The following is a 27,143-nucleotide window of genomic DNA, read 5'->3' as shown; positions in this document are numbered from 1 at the left end:
TATGTGTATACATATATATACACACACACAACATAATATATATACATATGTCATAGAGAAGGCTATGAGTATGTAAGACCTCAAGGAACATTTTCCAAGAATCAAGTAGAAAATGAATTTCAGACAACTGGGAAATACTGGGGCAGGTTCACCATAAGGCCACTAAAGATATTTAACTGTAGAGGTGATGGTGGATATAAAGGTGATAGAATAGTATATGCTTAATATATGCCCTGATCATCTGAATAAATGTTAACTACAAAAATGAGAGAAGAAAGGTAGAGTATATGGAAATAGAATGCTTTCTAATTGCCTGATAGGTATTAACTGGGAGTAACAGCTATTGCCATAAATTAGAAAAATGAAGAAATTAGAAGAAAAGAAATATTAAAGGTTAAAAAATTAACAAGCAAAAAACTCAGAATTTATGAATAAATAAATCTTGTTCCCTAAAAATCAATAAAATTAAATAAATTAAATGTGAGAAAGTAAAAAATAATAGCATACATAATAAGAAAGAGCAAAGAGAGGATAATGAGAGCCACCAAAGAGAGGAATTAACATCAAAAGAGACTTTTCTGCACAACTATATAGAAATTTATTGAAATACTTAAAAATGCATTTTATAGGAAAATTTAATTTACTAAAATTGATCTCAGTAAACATAGAATCTAAATGGACCAAACTTAAAAGAAAAAAATAAAGATATAAAGAAGCACCCTCGCAAAGTTTCAGAGTGACATCTTAAAAATCTTTTAAATCCTAGATCATCCAAATGCTATATAAACTATTCCAAAGCATGAAAAAATAAGGAAAATATTTAAAATCTTTTAATGAATTGAATGTAGAATTCATATCAAAATCTTAAAAACTGTACAAAATAGAAGACCATAGACTATTCCCACTTATAAATAGGTATGCAAAATTCTAAAATAAAATATTAGCAAAAAGAATTAATAGCATATTTTAAAATAATACCTCACAACATGTAGGATTTATTGCATAAACACAAAACGATTCAATATTAAGAAAACAATCAATGTAATTCACATTAATAGAGCTGTGGAAAAAAAATAAGAACATTTTCTTAAATGGCAAAAAGGCACTTAACAAAACCCAATACCCAGTGATGCAAAAAGCACTCAATAATCATCAATGATTAATCCTTAAAATCGTCATTTTAAATATCATTTAAATTTTAAAATCATTATCATCCTTAAAATGATATTTAATCCAAAAGCCAGATCTTCCTCAATGGAGATACTCTAGATTCTTTCTGGTGAAAGGAAGAACAAGACAACATGCCTAGTCTCTCTGCCAAAATTTAATGTTATATTGTAGAAATTAGTCCATACAAGTAGACAAGACAGCAATTAGAAACATCAGAGTTTGAAAGAATAAGGTGAAACCATCTCAATTGGTACACTATGTTATTTTTCTGGAAAGCTCAAAATAATTGACGGAAAACTACCATAAACAAAACAAATTAGTAAAGTTGCAAGATATAAAATAAATATGCAAGAAATTACATCACTACTCTTTACATATATGAATAACAATCAGTTAGAGGATGAATGAAAGAGAAGATTCCATTTACAATTTAAAATACCTAAGCAAAAACTTCACCCAAAAAATGTCTAACTTCTATGTGAGGAAAATTATATCTCCTGAAGTGCATAGAGTAAACTCGAGTAGATGTTTTTGAATAGAAATAGTAAATGTTAGAAAAATGCCAGTTGTTCCTAAGTAAATTTACAAATTTAATCTTATCTTAATATACATATTATATTTTTTTCTGGAGTTAAAAGAACTTGAATATACTGTTTATTTGGAAGCATAAACAGACAAGATAACTGGGAAACACTAAAAAAAAAGCTGTGTGTGTGTATATGCATGTGTACACAAACATGCACTCATGCACTAACCCTATCAGATAACAAATGTATTATTAAAGCCTCGATAATTAAAACAGGGTGGCAACAGGGCATGACTAGATAGACTAATGGAACCGAATAGAAAATACAAAAATGGATCCAAGTGCATGGAAGTCTTCCTGTAATGATGAATTAGGTTGTTGTATACCAACCCCACCACTGAGAATAAGTACAAAAAGCTGGGTAATTAATAAAAAGGAGGAGGGACAGAGGAGGAGTGGAAGCTAGAGGCATAAGAGTAGAAGGAAAAGGAGAAGAAGAAAAAGAAGCAGTTTTGTGTACGTGTGTTTGTATGTGAAGCATCAGAGAACCACCAAGGCAGTTAAGACTTGAGATGCCATGCTCCTGGAAAGATGAGAAACACAGAGAGGTAAACCTAATAGTACACTGTGCCTCTAACACCCTTGAGGCTGAGCAGCAATGTCAACTGCAAGTTGAAGTAGCTACACAGAACTATTGGCAATTTTATGGGGACAAAAATTAGAGTTAAGGGTTGTAAACCCAAACGTATCTGCGACAGGCATCAATCAATTTAGAAAGTTTATTTCACCAAGGTTAAGGACATACTCATGACACAGCCTTGAAAGATCCTGATGACATGTTCCCAAGGTGCTTGTGGTACGGCTTGCATTTTTATACGTTTTAGTGAGACATAATACATCAATCAATGCATGTAAGATGTACATTGATTCAATGTGCAAAGCAAGACAACTCAAAGTGGGGGTTCCCAGGTCACAGGAACAGTTAAAGATTTTGTGATTGGCAATTGCTTGAAAGAGTGAAATTATCTAAACACCTGGCATCAGTAGAAAGGAATGTCTGTGTTACAATAAGGGGTTGTGGAGACCAAAGTTTTATCATTCAGCTGAAGACTCCAGGTAGCTGACTTCAGAGAGAATAGACTGTAAATGTTTCTTAACAGACTTAAAGTCTGTGTTGATGTGAATGTTGGTTGGCTTTTCCTGAATTCCAAAAGACAGGAGGTAAAATTAGGCATGTCCAACTCCCACTTCCTATCATGGCCTGAACTAGTTATTCAGGTTAACTTTGGAATGCTGTTGGTTGAGAGGAGGAATTCATTCAGATAATTGGGGTCTTAGAATTTTATTTCTGATTTGCTTACCAAGGAGGCAGGCCTTTGATAAATATGCCAGCCTGTAAGTTGGAAATCCTAGAAAGCTACACCTCAGGAGCAGAGGTAAACTAGAAAAGACAAGCTCTCACAAAGCATATTGCCAAGTTTCAAATAAAATCAATCACGTATTTGAGTCTGGTAATCTGTCACTACTCTAACTCCCTGCCAAAAAGAATATTTAGACCTCTATAGAAGATAAAATCATTCAGAGCATTTGTGATTATTCACAACAATGTCCAGCATTCAATCCAAAATTGCTAGAGATACTGAGGAAAAGCCCACATGACCAGAGCTAATATATATATATACACACACACACATAATATACACAAGTACATAATAGAAACAGGCAACAGGAAGTTCATGTATTGCATTATCCCATGTGGACTTTCAAATAGCTGTTCAAGAAATTAGATGCCATAATAGAGAATATCAGGAGAGAACTGAAAACTATTCTTTTAATGAAAAAGAAATTCCAAACTATAAAATACAACTGCCACTTCACACCTACTAAGATAGCTATAATAAAAAGAAAGATAATAACACGTGATAATTAGTGATGATATGGAGAAATTAGAACTCTCATATACTGCTGATGGGAATGTAAAATGGTACAGTCTGTACGGAAACTGTCCAGGAGGTTCTCAAAAAGTCAAATCATAATACTCTGCAATTCCATTCCTAGGTATATATCCAATAGAAATAAAAGTTATGTTCATATGAACATTTGTCCGGGAATGTTTATAGCAATATTATTTATAAAAGCCAAAAAGTGGAAACAACCCAAATGTCAATTAACTGATGAATGTATAAACCAAATGTGGTATATCGATAAAATTGAGTATTATTCAGCAAAAATAAAGTACTGACACATGCTGTAAGACAGATGAACTTGAGAAAAATTATGCAAAGTGAAAAAATCCAGTCACAAAAGATCACGTATTTTATGATTGTTTATGTGTAATTTCCAGAAAAAGCAAATATATAGACACAGAAAGCAGATTAGTGGGGCTCAGAGGTTGGAGAGTTGGGAGAAGATGGTGAATGACTGCTAATGGGTATGGGGTTTCTTTTTTGATAATAAAAATGTTATAAAATTAATTGTAGTGGTGGTTATATGACTCTGTGAATATACTAAAATCTATTGATTGTACACTTTAAATAGGTGAATTATTATATGATGTATGAATTATATATGAATTATATATTAATAAATGAGTTAAGATACAGTAACTGAAAATTAAGAACTCAATGTTTGCATTAGATTAGACACAGATAAAGAGAGGATTAGTAAATTAGAAAATATATCTAATGAAAATATACAGACAAACACAGAGAGATGTTTGGAAAATACTGTAAAGAAAATAAGGGATGAGTGGAACAAAATAAAAAGATCTAACATAAACCTTAATTTATTACACACAGATTCTATGTGTAATTGGAATCTCAAAAAGAGAATGGAGATAATGGGCCAGCAGAAATATTTGATAAGATAGCAGCTGAGAATCTTTCAAAACTGACATTTAATCACAATTTTGTAAGTGCTACACACCACAGACATGATAAATAAAAAGAAAACCATAACCAAGCACATCATAGCAAAATTGCTATAAAACAAAATAAAAATATCTTAAAAGCATTCAGAGAGAAATGACACATTATCTTCAAAGAACTGGGTGCATATGGAAATATAACACATGATAAAGGCCATACATTTAAGAAAAGAGGAATTTTTAAATCAGTGTGGTTGATGTAACTGGAGAGTTTTATGAAAAAAGATCAAACTGATTCATACCACACACCAGGATAAACTATACAAATAAATATAAGTAAATACTAGAAGTAAACCCAAGTGCATAATTTAATAAACTGGGAATAGGAAAATATTTTCTTTTTTTTTTTTTGAGACAGAGTTTCACTCTTGTTGCCCAGGCTGGAGTGCAATGGCTGGGATTACAGCATGTGCCACCACGCCTGGCTAATTTTGTATTTTTAGTAGATATGGGGTTTCTCCATGTTGGTCAGGCTGGTCTTGAACTCCCGACCTCAGGTGCTCCAACTGCCTCAGCTTACAAAGTGCTGGGATTACAGGCGTGAGCCACCGCGCCCAGCCAATATTTTCTAATAAACTCAAAGTCGAGAAGCAATAACAGAAATTGGTGACAAATTTGACTAAAAAATATTTTGTATGGCAAAAACAAACTCTAAATCAATTACAGTATTCAGGAGGATGGGTTCTCTGGCCTCATGTCAATCTTGTGATGTGAAAGGTTGGGTCATGTGATTGGCAAGCACTTGGTGGAGAAAGGCCAGTTCCTCAAAGGAACATACTTCTGTCACTATAACACCATCAATTCGATACTATTTTTATCTTGCGTGTTCACTTATAACACAGATTTGTAAGTATACCTGGCTAAACCATGAATTCACCAGTTTTAAGTGCTATTGCACAGAGCAGAGCAGAAGAGTAAAGCCTCATAAGGTTAGTAATTGAATCTGCAGGTCATCTCTAAACTTGGCTTTTAATTTTTATTTCTCATTTCCTTATCTATCATTTTTAGTCTGTCATTCATTTTTCTCTTCAGCTAATATAATGGAAATAATTTGCCTATTGTTAGAATATTAAAGTAATCTTCAGCAATGAGACACAAGCAAATAGACTTTGATTATGAAGTTCAACTTTTTCTGATTTAATTTGTTTAAAAATAAAGCTTCTATTTTTATCTAAAAATTATGGAAAACCCCTATCCTAAATTTTAATTACAGGAAGCATAAGTGGTTAATTTTATGAAATGGACAAATTGAAAGTAATGAAAATAAAAGCTTCAGATTATTGTCAGATTATGTATCACATAAAAGATAATATATTAACCTTTGTGAACTTAAATAAATAATAGCTAAATTTTATTGAGTGTTTGTTATGTGCCAAATCCGGTGCTAAATGTTTTAAGTGTAGTATATTTTGTTTAATCTTCAAAATAACCCTTCAGGGTAGGTACTAATAGGGTCCCATTTTATTAATAAGGAAACCATGGCTAGTAATTGGTGGAACCTAGACTCCAACTCAGTGGTGTGACTGGAAGCGCTTCTCTTAACCCCTTCACTACATTGTCTTAAAGTGTGTCTTTTACATACTTGAAAGCACCTTAGGAAGGTCTAATTTTTAAAACAATAAACTTATAGTGGCCTTAAGTTATTCCATTTTGTGCTGATATAAAGAACACTTGAGAAGGGGCAATTTATAAAGAAAATAGGTTTATTTGGCTCATGGTTCTGCAGGCTGTACAAAAAGTGTGGTGCCAGCATCTGCTTCTGGTGAGGACTTCAAGAAGTATCTAATCATGGTGGAAGGGGAAGGGAAGTGGCATGTCACATGGCGAAAGAAGGATCAAGAGAAACGCGGAGGAGGTGCCATGCTTTTTTAAACAACCAGTTCTGTGTGTACTAACAGAGCAAGAACTCACAGGGACGGCACCAACCCATTCATGAGGGATCCACCCCCATGACCAAACAGCACCCACTGGGCCCCACCTCCAACATCAGGGATCACCTTTCAACATGAGCTTTGGACAAATATCCATTGTATGTCAGACCCTGTTTTAACAATTCTTTAGTATGCACAGATCATGTTCAACAAATGATAAATAAGCCATATGACCATTGGGCAGATATTTTCCTTGTGTTTGAATCTATAGTCATAGTGAATTCATAATTGAAGGATAATTCTGCAGACACATAATTATAATTGTTCTGATTCCCACCTTTTCTTACACACAAAGAAAGTCATGTTTAAAATAGAACTGATGACTTTTCTGGCCAAAATGGCTCCAAAAGTTCATATATTGTTTCAGTTTTCACTGCAGAAAAATAGCAACAAGAGATAAAATGCTTAAAGCACAAATAAAAGTAAAAATGGCATAGGCAAATTAAAACACAAGAAAATCATCTCCATGGCAATATCTAGTGAAGCTGAAGATATCTTAGAAAGTGGGATAATTTCATTTCTTGGTATGTACTCTAGAGAAAAATCTCCCAAGATATTGAACAAGAAATGAGCCGTGTGCAAGGCTGAAGTTTGGGCCCGGTCTACTGCAGGAAGTAGGCATTGCTAGACACGGACATTTTACATTTATGAAGGAAAGTGCTTAAAATGTTCTTTGCAAGATGGGGAACATAGCTAAGCTAAGTACTTAAAACCAGAAGCAGGTTAGGGCTGCTGAGCTCCCTCCTCCTAAAAAGGATAGAACAAGATAAGTTGCTGACCACCTGGGAACTTGAGAACCTGGATAGACACTTGATCTCATGAATAAGAACTAAGTCAATCTGCCCATGACTTAAGGTTCACTTCTATTACTATTTAAAAGTGTACCAATAGCTGTATATAATAGTAGGAAAAAAAGAAAGGAAGGTAGGCAGGCAGTCAGGAAGGAAGGAAGGAAGAAAGGAAGGAAGGAAGGAAGGAAGGAAGGAAGGAAGGAAGGAAGGAAGGAAGGAAGGAAAGAAAGGGTGGGAGGAGGGAGGGAAGGAGGGAAATTTGGGAAAAAAAACTGTCAACAGTCCATATTTATAGACAATATCACTATCTAGACATCTATTCTATACGTAAACTACTAGAACTAACAGAGAACTCATAACATTTGTGAATACAAGATCAATATCAAATATCTTTAACACCTCTATATACAATCAAATGGAAAATGTAATAGAAGAAAATCTCATAATCTCATTCACAATAACAAGGACTATAAGGTGTCTAAGAATAAATCTAACAACATTTTGAAGATCTTTTGGAAAAAAATTTTAAATTATTATTTTAGTAAATAAAATACCTAATTAAATGATGATATATAGTGGAAAATAATACTCAATAATTTAAATGTGATAATTCTCTATGAATTCATTTATAAACTCAATGCAATTTAATCAAAGGGCCAGTCTGGATTTTTGTGGAATTTGACAATACTATTTAAAAGTTAATACAGAAGAATAAAGGTACAAGAACAATGAAGACAACTTTGAAGAAAAAAGAAAGGATAGGAGGATCCTATGAGATAGAAAGAGATGAATAGATTAGAGTAGCCTAGAAATACACACCTGTGTGGAAATTTGATATGGAGATAGCTTAGTAAATAAAGAGAGAGGGTATAATTTAATAAATGGTGCTGAATTATTATTTTTATAAAAAAGAAAATGAAATTGGATCTCTTCATCACATATATGAAATTAAAATTAAATTTTAAACTTTGAGATTAAAATATAGGAGAGTATCTTTATAGTCTTAGAGTAGGAAAGACTTTGTTAAACAAAATACAAAAACACAAGAAAAGATTCATAAATTACTTTAAAATTAAGAAGTAGTGTTGAAACAATCATGCTATACAACGTTATAAAAGAATCCACAACCTAGAAGAAGACATTTACAATATACATCATGAAAAAAAGCCTTAATATCCATAACCTTTATTAGGTTGGTGCAAAAGTAATCACAGTTTTTGCCATTGAAAGTACCGGCAAAAACAGCGATTACTTTTGCAACAACCTAATAACAAATTAGTAAGAAAGTGCTAGCTTAATAGATAAATGAACAAAGAAAAATTACAGAAAAGGAAATTTGTATAGTCAATAAACATATACATGTTCAATGTGATACAAGTACACAATGGTGCTCACCACTGGGAAGACAGGAGCGTGTGGTCTTCAAATGTGGTTGTAATATTTTATTACTTTTAAAGATCTGAAGCAAATCTGGCAACACAGTAAGCTATCACAGAGCTGAGTAGTTGGTAGTATTTTTCAAATAAAAAATAATGATTATAAGTATCAATATCAAATAAAAAGATTTTACTTTAAAACTTGGCTGCTTCTAAATTCATATTCATACTGCTTACTTAGGAAAACTAACTTGTCTTCTAAAAGAGTGTTTTTTCTATGCAAACTGTGGCAATGAATCTTTAAGCATTTAAGTGCTGTGGAAAATTTTTTAGGCATATGCTTTAATCAGCATCCTCTGCCAATGAGTTTTCTTTTCTTTCACATTACAAAGAATATCAGTAGTGAATGCAATCATGTAACTCTACAACATTACTAGGGGTGAACCACAGAACCTGAGAACTGTTGGGGTTTTTAAAATACACATTTTAACTTTGAGCAAAAGAGCCCCTTGTTTCTGTGATGAATGAGATGTGGCATTTTCTGATTGGCAAGTGACCCATAGAAAGCACACAGAGAATGATCATGTCACCATTCAACTTCATAATTAAGTGTAGTTTTGTTTGTGGCCTCAATTGCATTTGTTGGAAGCTGAGTCCTTGATTTCTTAATCATGTCTACATTTTTACTTGCCTATGTAAAAATGAATAAGAAGAGGAGGTATGTCTCCAAAGAAGTATAAGTTTGGGAGATTTGTTTGGTATAGATAAGCAGGGTGTTTATCCTATTATTTAGCTGCCATAGTTCTCCCAGGGAAAAGCTGAGTCTTTGTATCATCTGGGCATTTAATGATGACTGAGAATTTGTCCTTCTAGCTAAATGCTGCCAATGTGATATTTCTCCCTTAACTGCCTTGCCTCTATTAATAAATGGGCCAATTTAAGTGTCTAGGTCCTTGACATATCTTTACATATACAGATGTTGCATCCTAGCACAATTATGACTGACATCTTCCTGCCAGAATAAAATAAATAATTTAGCACCTTGGGAGGCCGAGGCGGGTGGATTATGAGGTCAGGAGATCGAGACCATCCTGGCTAACACAGTGAAACCCCATCTACACTAAAAATACAAAAAATTAGCCGGGCGTAGTGGCGGGCACCTGTAGTCCCAGCCACTCTGGACGCTGGGGCAGAGAGAATGATGTGAACTCAGGAGGCGGAGCTTGCAGTGAGTGGAGATCACGCCACTGCACTCCACCCTGGGTGACAGAGAGAGACTCTGTCTCAAAAAAAAAAAAAGAAAAAAAAAGAAAAATGTACATGACAGCACTTTGTATGCTGAAAACTGTTTCACAATGGTAACCTAACAATCCTGGAAGTAGAGAAAGACAAACACAGATTTAGAGTCATATTTTTGTAACTTCACGTCCCGTTCCTTTAAAGGAAAAGAGATGTTTAGTAGTTACTGTCTCTTTGAGCATAAAGCTTCCTTCAAGGAGAGACAGGCGGAAGAAAAGGGTATGGTATTCACTATGGACAAGCAAGCCCCAGTTTTCTCAGGAGAGTGAAACTATTGCAAGCCCACAAGAAGTGTCTGGCAACAAGTGGGTTCCTGGTGTACTCATGGTCATTCCAAAAGCACAATCACACACTGATGACTATGTGGGACTGGGAAGAGGAGGAGCCCATCCCCAGCATCCTTTCCACCGACTGGAATATGCTAGTCTGTGTGCAGAGACCCTTGGTTCCATGTGCAACAAATGCCTGCCAGCACCAATGGGTTTGTAGAGCCAAAGATCTCCACTTCAATCATGTCTGGACATATTAACCTGAAGCTATTCACAATACCGATATTATTGGTGGACCCACAAGCTGACCATGATTCATAGTGCAGGCGTGGCTTTGATAAAAGGCACAAAGAAGCTGACTCTTGGCATTTCTGCTCCAATCTGAGGTGGTGATACTCATTTTTATGACCTTACACATTAAACAAGGCCACAAAAATTCATTTTATGTCAGCTTTTCTCTCAGCAGCCCCAAATGATCTCAGTCCCAGAATAGATTGAGATAGTGCCCTACAGGTGAAATATGTTTTAGCTCTCAGTTATTATTATTATTATTATTAGTAGTAGTAGTAGTAGTAGTAGTAGTAGTAGTAGTAGTAGTAGTAGTATTTTGAGATGGAGTTTCGCTCTTGCCCAGGCTGCAGTGAAATGGCACAGTCTTGGCTCACCACAACCTCCACCTCCCAGGTTCAAGCAACTCTCCTGCCTCAGCCTCTTGAGTAGCTAGGATTACAGGCATGCACCACCACGTCCAGCTAATTTTGTATTTTTAGTAGAGACAGGGTTTCTCCATGTTGGTCAGGCTGGTCTCGATCTCCAGACCTCAGGTGATCTGCCTGCTTCAGCCTCCCAAAGCACTGGGATTACAGGTGTGAGCCACCGTGCCCAACCTAGCTCTCAATTATTATTTTTATTTTTGCTTTTAAAAATTATTTCTGTAAACCTAGAATGCACCCAAAAATATACAAAAACTTGAGCCAAAAGTCTTAATACAGACTTTGTGTCAGCTTTCACAAGCAGCTCTACTGATTCATTTTCTTTTCCACCTCCACTTCACATCACCTCTACATCAGTCCTAACTCCTCGCCTCCTGAGAAACACTTTTCTGAGAATACAGCAGATGGTTTTTTAGATGAAAACACAGGAAAACAAATGCTAAACAGAAGAATGTTCTACCTTCTCAGGAAAATAAAGAGGGTACCTAGAGGAACATTGAATAATACTGGTCTAGGATTGTTACCTATGGCGGAGGAGGAAAAGAGGAGTCTCAGAGGAAAACACTGCTCATTTCTGTGCACTGGAAAGTGTGTTGTTTGCCATTTGACGAGTCCATTTAATACTGTAAGTTTACTTACTGACCCCCTTGAAAGTGCCAATTCTCTAAAATGATGTCATTTCCCTTAATTGAGACATGAATGAATGCATCAGGATTCAGAGGAGGTTGACCCTTCTGGAGTGCTAGTGCCTAACAGAACTTAACCTTGAAGTCAAGTTTAGGACCATAGGAAACTTCCATAACGAAGGCTAGTTACTGTTGATGCAGTCAGTCTCAGCTTCTTCACAGGATGACACCTTTGGACAGCAATAGTAGGGAAAATTCTCTCTTGTGCTCATTACTATAGTCTACCTTCCTACATAATTTAAGTACTAATTTCCATTTCTTCGAGGCTACTGTGGCCAAAGGAGAGCTATTAAATGTGTTGTGTCTCCTCCTCCCCATCCCAGTGCCTCCATCGTGGCCAATCTTCTTCCCTAGAGCAGCTCTCCTGTTAGCATCCAATCAGCCTGTGGCTCCCACTCTTTCCTCTTCCTGAGGCCATTCTTCCGGGCAACATCTTTTCTGACTTCCCCAATTAAATTTGCTAAACTTGTGGGATATGTACCAATGACATGTGCCATAGTGGGAAGACAGGCTTTTGGTGGACAAACAGACCTGGAGTCAAAATTATCTCTTGCACAAAACATAATACCTCACCCACAACATTTTTCCCTCACCAGAATGAATCATGACCACAGATCCTGGTATCTTTGGTCCCAACCCAGAAATCTAAAAGCCAGTCTGACCTGCATAATCCTAAGCAAGTCAGTCCTTTTGTACTGTGATGGTTAATTTTGGGGGTCAACTTGACTAGATTGAGGGATACCCAGAGAGCTGGTAAAGCATCAGTTATTGTCAGTGCAGCAGCAGGTACAGAGCCTGTCTCTCTCCTGCTGAAAGGAAAACCCAGGTGGATGTGCTTTTTTTGGGGGGGGGGGGGGGGGCGGGGATTTTTTACCACATATTTATTTTTTATTTTTTATTTATTATACTTTAAGTTTTAGGGTACATGTGCACAACGTGCAGGTTAGTTACATATGTATACATGTGCCATGTTGGTGTGCTGCACCCATTAACTCGTCATTTAATATTAGGTATATGTCCTAATGCTATCCCTCCCCCCTCCCCCCACCCCACCACAGGCCCCGGTGTGTGATGTTCCCCTTCCTGTGTTGCTTTTGATTAGAACGATGAATGATGGGGCTGTTCCAGGTGTGTCTATGAGGGTGTTTCCAGAGGACATTGGTATATGAGCCAGTGGACTGAGTGGGAAGATCTGCCCTCAATGTGGACAGGTGCCATCCAATTGGATGGAGGCCTGAATGGAACAAAAAGATGAAGAAAGAGCAAATTTAATCTCTGTGCCAGTGCCAAGACATTCTTCTTTTCCTGCCCTTGGGTATCAAAACACCAGGTTCTCTGGCCTTCGGACTCCAGGACTTATGTGACACCCACCTCCCCACCCCCATGCTGTTAGACCTTCAGCTTCTGACTGAGGGTTACACCATTGGCTTCCTTGGTCCTGAGGCCTTTAGACATGGGCCAAGCCAGGCTATCTGCTTTCCTGGTTCTCCAGCTTGCAGACAGCCTATCTTGAGACTTCCCAGCTTCCATAATCAAGGGAGCCAATTCCTCTAACAAATCCCTTTTTATGTATTACTGTCTATATTCTATAGTTTCTGTCTCTCTGGAGAAAGCTGACTAAAACAAGTCCCTTTCACATGACTGGAAAAGATCCTAAAATCCCATTTCTTTCTCAGAAATCTTCAAAACATGTTCCTATGGCAAAATATTCTGCTCATTTTGACATTCTAAATGGTATATATATCCATGTTACTATACATCAAAAGTGAGTTATTCTAGTTATGGGGAGGCAAGAGTCCTTCTAACACACTCCCTTTAGCTCCATGGAAAAGATCCTCCCTTCTTTACATAAATAATTTACTGATTCATCAAATCACCAGCCAATCTGTCTCCTCTCACTTGTAACTTTCTCACTTTATGTTGACTTGGTTCAAGGTCAAATAGGAAACGTTAATTAGTTCCAACCTCACAAGTTTAAAGATAAATTTATGAGTTTGTTTTTTTTCCCCCAAATAGATGAAGTTCTGTCTCCTGGCTGCATTCTGCAGCTAGTAATTGATTTGTTTAGTTACATATAAAGAAGCTGAGCATTCTATAACACATTGCTGTTCAATAGAACTCTCTATTATGATAGAAGTTTTTTATATCTATGGTAGCCACTGTCCACCTGTGACTATTAAGGACTAAAAACATAGCTAGTATGACTGAGAACTACTTTTTAAATTGTACTTGCTATGGTTTGAAGGTTTGTCCCCTTCAAAACTCATGTTGAAAGTTAATCTCCAATGTGGCAGAATTGACAGGCAGGGCCTTTAAGAGGTGAGTGGGTCATGGGGGCTCTGCTCTCATGAATAGATTAATTCATTCATGAATTAATGGATTAATATGTTAATGGATTAATATGTTAATGGATTAGTGGGTGCATGGGAGTGGGATTTGTGGCTTTAGAACAAGAGGAAGACAGACCCAAGCTAGCAAGCTTAGCTCCTAACCATGTGATGCCCTGAACTGCCTTGGGACTCTGCAGAGAGTCCTCACTAGTCAGAAGGCCCTCACCAGATGTAGCCCCTTGACCTTGGACTTACCAGCCTATATAACATAAGGAATAAATTATTTTTCTCTATAAATTACCCAGTTTCAGTTATTCTTTTAGAAGCAACAGAAAACAGAGTATGACAATACTTAATAGTAATTAATTTCATTTTAAATAGCCACAGGAAACTAGTGCCTACTGTACCATGCAGTGCAATGCCAGATTAATAATGGTGACAAGGTTCTATTTCCACTGGAAATAAAAACTTATTTTAAAAGTCCAAAATAATAATAATAGCCATCATTGCTATCACTGCTCATGTAGAGGGGACAATTAGAGATAATGAGTTAATTTAAGGATCCATATTTTCTTTATTTAGTAGAACCCTAGTGAATAATCTAAAATCATGGCCTGTTAGGGACAATGATAACAATGTATAGAAATTTTTACTCATAGAAGGCAGTATCACCAGTTAGAATGGCGATCATTAAAAAGTCAGGAAACAACAGGTGCTGGAGAGGATGTGGAGAAATAGGAACACTTTTACACTGTTGGTGGGACTGTAAACTAGTTCAGCCATTGTGGAAGTCAGTGTGGCGATTCCTCAGGGATCTAGAACTAGAAATACCATTTGACCCAGCCATCCCGTTACTGGGTATATACCCAAAGGATTATAAATCATGCTGCTATAAAGACACATGCACATGTATGTTTATTGCGGCACTATTCACAATAGCAAAGACTTGGAACCAACCCAAATGTCCAACAATGATAGACTAGATTAAGAAAATATGGCACATATACACCATGGAATACTATGCAGCCATAAAAAATGATGAGTTCATGTCCTTTGTAGGGACATGGATGAAGCTGGAAACCATCATTCTCAGCAAACTATCGCAAGGACTAAAAACCAAACACTGCATGTTCTCACTCATAGGTGGAAATTGAACAATGAGAACACATGGACACAGGAAGAGGAACATCACACACCGGGACCTGTTGTTGGGTGGGGGGAGGGGGGAGAGATAGCATTAGGAGATATACCTAATGTTAAATGATGAGTTAATGGGTGCAGCACACCAACATGACACATGTATACATATGTAACTAACCTGCACGTTGTGCACATGTACCCTAAAACTTAAAGTATAATAATAAAAAAAAATTTAAAAAAAACCATAGGAAGCAAACAGATCCAGAATTTGGGGAATACACCACCTATAATAAATTATACCTAGCTGTCTTTCTCCACTAAAAAATACAATTATAGTAATTTAATAGCCTAAAAAAAAAAAAAAGGAAGGCAGTATAACATAAAAGGGCACAGTCTCTGGACCTAGACTTCCTTATGAGCTGTATATCTTAGCCAAGTTCTTAACCTGTTGTGCCTTATTTCCCTCAACAGTAAGATTGGGACAATAATAATGTTGTTAATCCATATAAAATACTTAGAACAGAGACTTGCACATGATAAGTACTCCATAAATGTTAGCTGTCATCCTCCTTAAAGAATAAAGACAGCCCCAAATCTATATTAACCCTGGCATCAGACATGACTGATTTCTTTCTCTCAAAGGATTCAAGTCACATTAGAAACATGTGATATCTGTGGTCTAAGGAAGTTTGACATTTAATAAATGTCAAGTGGCCTTCTATCAAAAGACTTCCCATGGTAATTGTCAATTAGTTATTCAAGGGCCTGTCGATAGAATTTTCCCACATCTGGTTGAACATGAGCACTCCATTAGCAAAAGCATTTACAGAGGAAGCATGATGCATTGAACCCCTTCTTTCATCTAAGAAGAACATTTCCTTAGATTTAATCAGTCTTAACCAGAAACTACAGACATTCAAGTAGAGATGTAACGAAAATTTTAATGGGGTAACAAATTCCTCAAAAAATATTATCAGAAATATTGTTTGTAATAAATCAAAAGCTAATTTTGCCACAATGTAAACTTCATTATTATAATACTGCTTAAAATGGGTTTATTCTATCAAAAGTAATACAATTTAAAAAGAAACACAAATTTTAAAATAATTTTGTTCATATTTTCCTCAGTTTTTGATCTCCTAGTTTTTTCCTACTCAAAAATATTACTTTCAAAACCTTTATTTTTCTTAGAAAACAAGTAAAAATAATGCTATGGGAGTTAATAAATAAGGTTGTCATTAGAAACAACTAGAAATTCTAGAGAAGAAACCTGACTTGTGATGTCATATTTGTTAGGGAATTTTAAAATATGGTTTTTTCCTTACAATTCCCCCACTGGACAAAATGACTTCCATATGGCAGACATTGAGAAGAAAGGAGTAATCTACACATCTCTCCTCCTGGTTCTTATCCCCACCCCATTTCCTCCAGCCAGGGAGGTCCCCGGAAGGAGCATTGATTGGGATGAGAGGAAACAGATCCTATTCCTTTCCTCTAACTTCCTGGCCTTCAGCAACCCACTCAACCTTAAAACCTGGTTCTTCAATTGAAAATTAGTAATTGGCAATGTGGTAATTTCCAAGATCCCTTCTGATTCTAAGAGTCTGTAAACTTAAAATTTACAGAAAATCTCTTAATTAGCTTCTATTTATCAGCTAATGTAGGTATCATTTATATTTCCCCTTCAAATGAGTTTTGTTCTTATAAATGCTTCTTCATGAGATGTAGCCCAGCCTACCCAACTATGATGCCACTCTTCTGGATCTTCTCTTCCAAGTACTCCCTAGTCTTAGAATAATGGAGTATAATACCCCACAAGAGCAGCAGCGTTTTAGAAGCAGATGATTAAGTGTTGAGGTTAAATGACGTCTGTTAGACTACACTATGTGGAAGGATGAATACGGGTAAACAACATTTTAATATCACCAATCGATTATTTTTACAACTGATTATTGTAAAAAATGTCTACTGTTTAATTTTTTCAGTACCATATGCTTGGCATAAGGTAGAAGCAATCAAAACTAAGAAGCTGTCTTGTATTTATGAAGCTCTAAAAGTGGGCCTAAGAGTGCTTTGAAAACTTGCAAGCTCCATGGAACAACCTCCGAGAAGCTGAGTGATCTCTTCCAGTCCCAGGCACAGTCAAAGATAGAACCTCCTGCAATTATTTCCCTGACTCCTAGACCCTTCATTACCCTACCCTAGGAGGCTGGGAATACCCATTCTCTATGATTTGCACCCATTTTCTGTAACTAGCCTCTGGTCTGGCTTGCCCTTAGTCACACCTCATCTTGTACCGTGGTTCCAATAACTGTATCAAGATCTTGTCCTCAGGTGTTCTCCTGAATTCTTAGCTGGCTGTTAGGACTGTCCCTGTCCACCACACCTTCATAGCTAGCTGAGAAGTGGAGTCACTTCTCAGCAGTTTGGATACCTGTGCTCTTGTCTTGCTTTTCAAACTCTTCAGCTATTGTTATCCTCCCTCTGAGTCCCTGGTCCAAAGCTGTCCTTCATACCTGTGCTTGTGTTCAAAGAGCATAAATAACAATGAGTCTAGCCCTGCCAATTCAGAATGACATCTCTTAGATGCTGGCACTGTGCTGGGATTTGGGGTACAACAACAAATAAAGCATTGTTCCTGTCTGGAGTTGCTAACAGTCTAGAGCCAGGGTTCCCTGTCTGTGGCTTCAGGGTCATCAGAGGTTCCTGAAAAGTCACATGTGCTCTGGGCATTTTCAACCATAGTGTTCGTTCTGGGGTTTGGAGTTTTGTGTTTCTTAATCTGTTTGTGTGTGTAGTCTCTTTCTTGAGGACACAGCATACACTGTTTAATAAATATGATTCAATAATAATAATTGAGTTTGGAGTTCTTTCTGACTTTTTCAGAGAACATTCCACTTTTAAATGAAGGCATTGTCATTTTCATTTCTTTTTAAATCTTCAACACTTCAAATACTCATAACAGTAGACTTGTGTTACATGATTAAAATGTTGTAAGTCATTTGATATATTGTCCCCAGATGGGAGGTGTAAAATAAGATGTTTGTCCACAAATCCTCTTCCAAAACTTAGCAAAGAAGTGGGTAGGAAGGAGCAGTACGGTTTGCCAGTTCTCTGGATGTATTTATTTAGTTCATCTGCTTGCAAAGCATTTCTGTATCTCATTTGTTTTTATTCCAGGAAAAGACTGACAAATGAGTTATAAAATTCCCACTATATATATGAAGAAACTAAGCATAAGTGAGGTCAGAGAATCTCCCAGAAATAACATATTTGTCAGTAGCAGTGTTGGTTCCAGGGACTGAAAATCTAGCATGGGTGGGCCATGTGTGTATAGGGGACTTTCCAGTTCTGCTTCTGGACACTGCCCATTCTTTGTCTATCCCATGGCTTAGGTGGTCTCTATGGTCCTTCGGGCCCCTCATCCAGATATCCAGATAGCCAGCCTCCTGTTCATTTGTTCTCCACTTTCTTCCCACTTCTATGTCTAGCACCAAGTGCACTTTGATTGTTAGGCCTTCCCATGTCCCTGAGACATGGGTGATTAGACCCCCCAGGAGAGCTCCCCAAGATGCTCAGAATCCTACTCCTAAATCATTCTAAGGAACCTGAGAGGAGGAAGAGTCCAGGAACTCAGAGCTCATATCCTTTCCTATGCAGATAAACTCAGTAACGCACATCTACATAAAGGTGGGACAAAATTCCCAGCAGCAGGGAGAAGACTCAGCAAGGCCCTGGTGGGGGCAATTCTAGGCGGACGTGAGTCACTGACACTCACTGACCTCACTGGGCGGTGCCCTCCTGAGCACTCAGCCACACCCACAGCCCCTTTGCCTTTGCATCACAGGGGAGAAGCAGGTGGAGAGGAAAAGCACAGAAACATGTCTGGCCCTGACCACAGGGCACAGCTTCCTGAAAGAAAAAACTTGGATTGTTCATAGGAAATAATGGAACAAGCATTAGTTAATCTAATTATGGTATTAAAAACAAACAAACAAACAAACAAAAACAGAGGGTTTCCCAAATGATTTCTTTGCTGACTTCTCACTTGGGTTGAGAGACCCAGGAAGAAGCAATAAGTATGTCACGGTCCAACAGGGTTTGGCCCACCATCTGATAAAAATGAGTGTCCATGCTTACAATAACAGCTAATATTTATTGTGTGCGTACTAGATGCCAGACATGTTCTAAGTGTATAATCTCATTTTGTCCTCAAATAACCCTAGAAATTGCCATTATTTCCAATTACAGATACAAATCTATTTGGGAATATTCTGGGTACTGACCTACCATTTGGTCTAAGGCTTCTACATCTTTTTCAACTTGGAGAACATTTTGGAAATTTTTTTTCTCAGTCAATCTTCAAAACACAAGATTTCTTGGCCCATTATTTATACAGGTTCTATAAGAGTAAAATAAGTTCTCTCCTGGGGAGAGGGACTTTAAAAAGTGCGAGAAATAGCAAAGACAGGAGGTTGTCACTCAAACAAGTAGATATGCTAAAGCTGCCAGCAGAGACAGACTAGCAGGTAGTGGAATAATAATTAATATTTTACTACTCTCAGAGCTTCATTCTTTCATTAATGTTTGAATAAGATAGGTCTGTTTTATAATGTTTTCTTATGTGTGTTTCTGGGTCTACTTACTTCTCCTGTATGTTTTGTCTTTTTTCCCCCCTTTCAAGTTTTTTCTTTCTTGTTTCTGCCATTCAGTTTCAGGTAGACTTTTGGGTCTCTTTTTGCTTTGAAGATTATCTCTTTTTTTTTTAATCCTTGCTTTTTGTTGGAAGAGTCTTTACCTCTATCATTGTCATTTGTTAAAACTATGTTATTTTTCCATTCCTCTCTTTTCATCCACTTAGCCAATTGTGATCTGTTTTCATTCATTCTGTTTTTAATTACAAGCTTCCTCGCATGGTGCTTTTTGTCTGCTCTCCTTCAAATTTTCCTTTATCTCTTCATAACTTATTTTTTTCTCTAATTAATGGGCAGCTTATCTAACTATTCAAGTATTTATGATTTCTCCCTAATTGGTCCTTCTTTCTCCTTTCCTTGGGATCTTCCTCCAGCACTCAATTTGGTAATGCACTGAGTTGAAACAGAAGGATCTCACAATTTTTCCATTACTCAGTCATTCTCTATCTTTCAGAAACAAGTTCATGAAATTACCTACTGTGCCTTTAGGCTATAGTTCTCCCTTTAGCTTAGATTAAAATGTGACAGGTGTTGTTGGAAGTTACCTACATTAATCACAGACAGAATATAAGGAACAAACTGCATCAGGAGGTAAGGACTGGAGTGCAAGAGCTTCTAACTAGTGAAAGCAAGGTACTTACATGTGCAGAGAGTCAGAAGATGGTCCTCTCAATCAATGATGTGGGAGATGAGCTGGAGTTTCCTTTGTCTCCCTGAAGTTGTAAATCTTTGAAAACAAAAGCAATTTTGAAAAATACAGTTAAAAATGTTTCATGGGGGTCTCACTGCCTTTTTTTGGAGACAATTTTCCAGGCCACCTTGCATTTGTTTGGTTCTTATTTCCAAAAGGCATTGGCATTATCTCAATTCAGCTTATTAATAACTCTAAGAAAAAAAAAATGCACTGAAATTGTGCAGTTCACAGGTGAGCTTTCTCAGGGATGGAGTTTCACTTGTTCAATCTAAGGTAAGATTTAATAACAAACAAGGTTTTCGGTCTATGTCTGTTGAGTTCTGTGCTTTCTCAAGATTTAGTTCCCTGCCACTCTCCTTATCTTCCCTACGCACTCCCTGCTTCTATATTCCTGTTTTCTCTCCTTTTACAACTTTTGGAATCTTTCATATTTTATCACTAGAGAAACAGGATGATATGAACTAACTGAGGGAGAAGAAAATAGTCACCACTTTCATGTGTTCTAATGAAGTTGACCATACTCGATATATCTAAACCTCGCCTAGGAATTATTCAGATACAAAGATACTATCTCTGAGGGGTTCATTAAAAATTCAATTGAGGCCGGGCGTGCTGGCTCACACCTGTAATCCCAGCACTTTGGGGGGCTGAGGCGGGCGGATCATGAGGTCAGGAGATCAAGACCATCCTGGCCAACATAGTGAAACCTCGTCTCTACTAAAAATACAAAAAAATTAGCTGGGCGTGGTGGTGCATGCCTGTAGTCCCAGTTACTCAGGAGGCTGAGGCAGGAGACTTGCTTGAATCAGGGAGGCAGAGGTTGCAGTGAGCCGAGATCGTGCCACTCCAGCCTGGGTGACAGAGCGACACTCTGTCTCAAAAACAAACAAACAAACAAAAAACAACAACAACAAAAACAAACAAAAATTCCATTGAAGAAAACAGATAAATCAAGGATGAAAATGACAGTGAAGGCAGGTCTGGCCCACTGTTTGGTAGGGAGGAAGTCTAAGAGCCTCACATAGTGAGAAGGCTGAGAAACAGAAGGCCAAATACTTATTTTAGGTTTTATTTTTACTGCCTTTATTGCTCTTAACTCTGCAGACTTCTCTAGCAACAGCAGCAGCTATGACCCTCCCCAGGTTCTGGAATACTCAGAAATCTAAACTCTGCCTCCCACTGCTTCTGTGCGGAGGGAAAAACAACTGAACATTCCCCAAAAAGCTTCTTATCACAAGTGTCTAAAAATTCTTCGAGTGTGCTCTCAAGATATGCTGTCATGTGTCAGCTTCCTTGTTTACTTTTTCAGAGCCTCAAGGAACTGAAATCTGTGGTTTTGTGAAACACAATTCCTTTTTTACTATCATTATCCATAAGCTTGCGCTCAAGGTCACCCGTTTTACTGTTCACGTTCACTTTCAACTAGGCCTGAAATGATACCAAAGAGATGGAAGGAAGCTTCTGGCTTTATCCCAAGTGAAGCAGGCACCTCCCTGTTTTAGCATATGATTCTGCTTAGCTTCCTATAGCTCGTCTTTCTCCGTTTGACTTGCTTGCTCACTCACTTGCAATTGTAGGCATTTGCTTTATCATCCTTTGGTGAGGATGAGGGTGAAAGTGAGTGTGAGAGAGTATGGAAAATGGGTAGGAATGGAGGAACAACTGAGCAGATATGCTGTCTGGCCACCTAGTCTTCATAAAAAATTTGATAGCCCCTACCCAAAAGAATATAAATCATTCTACTATAAAGACACACGCACACTTATGTTTATTGCAGCGCTATTTACAATAGTAAAGACATGGAACCAACCCAAATGTCCATCAATGACAGACTGGGTAAAGAAAATGTAGTACATATACCCCGTGGAACACTATGCAGCCACAAAAAAGAATGAGATCCTGTCCTTTGTAGGGACATGGATGAAGCCATCATCCTCAACAAACTAACACAGGAACAGAAAACCAAACACCGCATGTTCTTACTCATAAGTGGGAGTTGAACAATGAGAACACATGGACACAGAGAGGGAAACATCACACACCAGAGCCTGTTGGCGGAGGTGGGGGGGTTGAAGGGAAGAAACTTAGAGGAGGGGTCAATAGGTGCAGCAAACCACCATGGCACACGTATACCTATGTAATGGCTTATGTAACAAACATGCATGTACTGTACATGTATCCCCTTTTTTTAGAAGAACTAGAGAAAAAAATAGTAAAATAAAATAAAAAATTTGATAGCCCCATTGCACTACTTGATGGGAGAGGCCAGCTGGGATGGCAGAGGGTCTGTGGTCTGTGGTCATAATTCTTGGTCTAATCTAAGTTGATGAAAACTGCTCTTGGAAATATTTATTAATAGTTCTGAAGCTAACTTGAATAACAAATCTGGTATGAAAATAGATCTTATCCTGTTTCCCTGTCGTCAGTCACTTTTCTGATTTCATCCTGGAATACAAACATATCAGATAAATTTAGTCTGTCTAAGGAGAAGCATTATATGTTTTTAATGACCAATAACAATTTATCTTGAGAAATCTGTTTTCCACTAACTGATGTAGCCCAGTAAATGGCTAAGGGAATTGTATTTTTTCATAACCAACAACTCTCTCGGTGATGCTTTTCCAAATAGGTGCACAAACCAAGAAAAAATATGTCATAAATGTTATTGAAAAAACTAGTTTTCTGAGACAGTGAAAACATTTGATTTATTTAAATTAAAGCAGAATGGCAGTGGCTTGTGTTTAATTCATGTTGTCTGAAATTGAAGCAATGCATTCATCTTGATTTTTCATGCTTATTGTCCCTCTCTTTAAATGGTCAACTTCAGTTGCCTGTTATTTGCTCAAGTTGTTTACCTTTGAGTATGTTTTTGACCAACAATCAAACAAGTGTATTGAAATGTCATAGTTTAACACATGGTCAGTAGTCTCCTTTAGAAAATCCATTTGTCCTCACAGAGTATTTACAGCCCCCAAAAGATGTTATTTTCTTTGATAATGAAACAATGTTGTGCTTAGGAATTTGGTAATGGGAATAGACTGTTTGCTAGTACCCAAAATGCTAAAATTGAAAGAATCCTCATAAATATTTAGAAGCTAGCATATGCAATCACTTAAAGTTTGGTGTGTAGGTACCTTCCATGAATTTCAGAGTCAGCTTGGCAAAGGAAGATGACTGATTAACACATGTTCCAAGTAATTTTGTAAACTGATACTGATCACTTCTAAAATCCTCTTAAACTTCACAAATTTGAGACGTGTGGAAAGGTATATAGAAGTATCTTAATTTTGGAGATAAAATCTTCATATTTTTTACACCAAACTCTGCAAGTAAAACTGATAGTTTATGTTAAAATGTCATTTTTTTGCAACTAGCACAAAACTAAAAAGTGTTTTAAATACCTCAAAACAGGTGACTGTATAAGAAACCCTGTGCCTCAGAAATGAATATGTAGAAATGTGTTTTACCAAAATCAGGGTTATATGAATATATTTTCTTTTCTTTCTTTCTTTCTTTTTTTTTTTTTTTTTTTTTTGAGATGGAGTCTTGCACTGTCGCCTGGGCTGGAGTGCAGGGGCACAATCTCAGCTCACTGCAACCTCCACCTCCTGGATTCACGCCATTCTCCTGCCTCAGCCTCCTGAGTAGCTGGGATTACAGGCACCCACTACCATGCCCAGCTAATTTTTTGTATTTTTAGTAGAGAAGGGGTTTCACCATGTTGGCCAGGCTGGTCTGGAACCCCTGACCTCGTGATTCACCTGTCTCGGCCTCCCAAAGTGCTGGGATTATAGGCGTGAGCCACTGCGCCCAGCTATATGAATATATTTTCTAAGTGTGCCTTAGGTTGTACATGTCAACAACATTATTTATAATTAACTTATAGCAGCATTTACATACATTTTTCTTTGATAGAAAAAGGTCATCATCACACACAAGGCTAAATTATAGGAATGTATAGAATAATTTTTAAGGAAATATTATTTTTTTCTTTTACATGGAACATGTAAAATAGTATTATTTATAAGTGAAATGAGGTGAAATAAATTACAGTTCTCAATAGGCTTGCACTAAAAACCCCAAAGACCTTTATATTACAGGAACCTGCTAGTCCTGAAAACGAAAGGCAAGCTAAAAGAATCTTTACTGTTTCAGCTCCCTTAGTTTGGAAAATGTAAAAACTGCTCTGAAAACAGAGTATTTTATTCTTAATAGCTCAAAACATTTTCAGTGAGGAAATGATTTTCAATATTCTATTAAGCAGGAATCATAGGAGGGATGTTTATGCAAAATTCTGGATTAGTAGAGTACAAATTAAATAGTAATTATAGTAAAACAGAAACAGATTGTCCAATCATAACTCTAGAGGTACTTTAAAAATTCAGCCACAAAGCAAGATTTGGGAACATGTTGTGATTATTGAGTGACCGTATGGGTAGCAGCTGTCTTCTGAGTTTGGAAGGGGCTAAATGTCTGAGTTTCCAAAGCTTTATTTGTCATAGGATGCCATATTGAAATGGCTTATCAATCTTTCCCCAGAATTTAGTTCAAGAGGAAGATGACTATGAACTTCAGAGTAAAAATGAGTAGCCAAGCTTTCATCATGGGAGGAAGAAAAGATTTATAACCAGACACATATGATAGTCATTTACTTTATTATTAATGCTTTTGAACCTAAGTAAATTTAGTATTGCAGGTATCACACAAAGAAGGAATCCTTCTTTGGGCTGGAATGAACTCAGAGAAAGGATCCATGGATTACCCTGGTGAACCTGATACTTTACTCTGGACGATTTTTCCCATCACTCCCTATTTATTGCCATGTTGTCCTCCTTTATCCTTCCATTGTGAATCACACAAGCTCATATCATGGATGTAGGAGGAAAACAACACCTCTGATACCAGGCCAAGCTCTGAATTAACCAAGACATACAGCAGGAGTCTTGTGGATAGAGATCAATAGATCTGATTTAATAGTAACAATGCTATTTGTTCAATACAGTTAGATGTAGCCAAGCTCTGAATTAACCAAGATATACAGCAGGACTCTTGTAGATAGAGATCAATAGGTCTGATTTAATAGTAACAAAGCTGTTTTTTCAATACAGTTAGATGTAGCCAAAAATGAGCTTGATAACGTTATTCAAAATTAAATACTCACCCCAGAACATAAATTTTCTGCAAGCAGACACCTCCACCAAAAGAAAGCAGAAGCCCAGTCTGTCTCCGGAACTCAGCAATCACCCTAAATGGTAAAGAGAACTCAAGAGTGTTACTCTAATTCACTGGTTCTCAAATGTGTTACAGGGCCAAGGGACCCATAAACCCTTTCCAGGAATCCACAAAGTCAAAACTACTTTTATGATGACACCATTGCCTTTTTCACTCCCATTTTCTGACAAATATATAGTTGGGTTTCCAGAGGCTATATGACACATAATATTGTAACAGATTGAATGTAAAATTCAGAATCCATCTGATTCCCATTAAAAACAGTCATTAAATTGATTTTCAAAAATGTAAAACAATGCCACTTTTCTCACTAGGTTATTTCTTGAACTATTTTAAAAGCTTTTAGTTTTGGACACCATTTTAAGCTTACGGAAGAGTTACAAAGAAAGCACAAACAGTTCCAGTATACCCTTCACCCAGTTTCCTCTGTCAACATTTCATATAATCATAATGCAGTTACCAAAACTAAGGAATCAACATTGATATAATACTACTAACTAAACTACAGAATTTATTTGGATTTCACAAGATTTTACATTAACATATTTACTCTGATCCAGGATCTAGTCCAGGGTACTACATTGCATTTAGTAGTCATATCTCTTTAGTATTGTCTGATCTGATAGTCAGTTGTACTTGTCCTGCATGACCTTGACATTTTAAAACAGTACTGGTAAGAGATTTTGTAGAATGGCCCTCAACTTGGGTTTGTCTGGTATTTTCTCATGATTAGATTAAAGTTATGGATATGCGAAGGGAATGCCACAGAGGTGGTGATATGTATTTCTCCGGGAATATATGATATCAATATGTCTTGACACTGGTGATAATAAATTTAATTATTTGGTTAAGGCTGTGTCTACCGGGTTTCTCCATAGTAAATCACAACTTTTCACTTTGTAATCAATAAAAATTTGGTCTATGCAAAATCTTATTTCTCCTTAAACTTTTGCCCACTAATTTTAGCATTTATTGGTGGATTGCTTGAAGTAATTATTATTATGGTGTTCTAATGGTGATTTCCTATTTCCCTCATTTCATTTGATGTGGTTTGGCTGTGTCCCCACCCAAATCTCTTCTTAAATTGTAGCTCCCCTAATCCCCACATATTGTGGAAAGGACCCCATGGGAGGTAATTTTATCATGGGGGTGGTTTTTCCCAGGCTGTTCTCCTGATAGCGAATACGTCTCATGAGATCTGATGGTTTTATACAGGGCAGTTCCCCTGCACATGCTCTCTTGCTTGCTGTCATGTAAGATGTCCTTTACCTCTGCCATAACTGTGAGGCCTCCCCAGCCATGTGGAATTGTGAGTTTATTAAACCTCTTTTTGCCTATAAATTAACCAGTCTAGGGTATTTCTTCA

General features: G+C 37.0%; 1 long non-coding RNA gene across 2 annotated transcripts in view; it reads right to left on the bottom strand.

Annotated features, from left to right (window-relative positions):
* LOC104006251 (uncharacterized) overlaps positions 1–27,143 on the bottom strand; it is a 276,708-nt gene that overhangs the window by 36,208 nt on the left and 213,357 nt on the right. The window contains exons 4-6 of one of the 2 annotated variants that reach the window (XR_010156727.1): positions 25,707–25,790; positions 20,493–20,578; positions 12,592–12,921 (exon numbers count right to left, since the gene is read on the bottom strand). This is a non-coding gene — a long non-coding RNA (uncharacterized LOC104006251). Of the gene's footprint in view, positions 1–12,591; positions 12,922–20,492; positions 20,579–25,706; positions 25,791–27,143 lie in introns of those variants that run through there. The other variant, XR_010156726.1, reaches the window with a different exon arrangement.

The sequence above is a fragment of the Pan troglodytes genome, chromosome 3 (assembly GCF_028858775.2).
Source record: "Pan troglodytes isolate AG18354 chromosome 3, NHGRI_mPanTro3-v2.0_pri, whole genome shotgun sequence".
NCBI classification, from domain to species: Eukaryota; Metazoa; Chordata; class Mammalia; order Primates; family Hominidae; genus Pan; species Pan troglodytes.
Note: the sequence above shows the minus strand (reverse complement) of the source record. Positions and strands in the feature narration are given on the sequence as shown.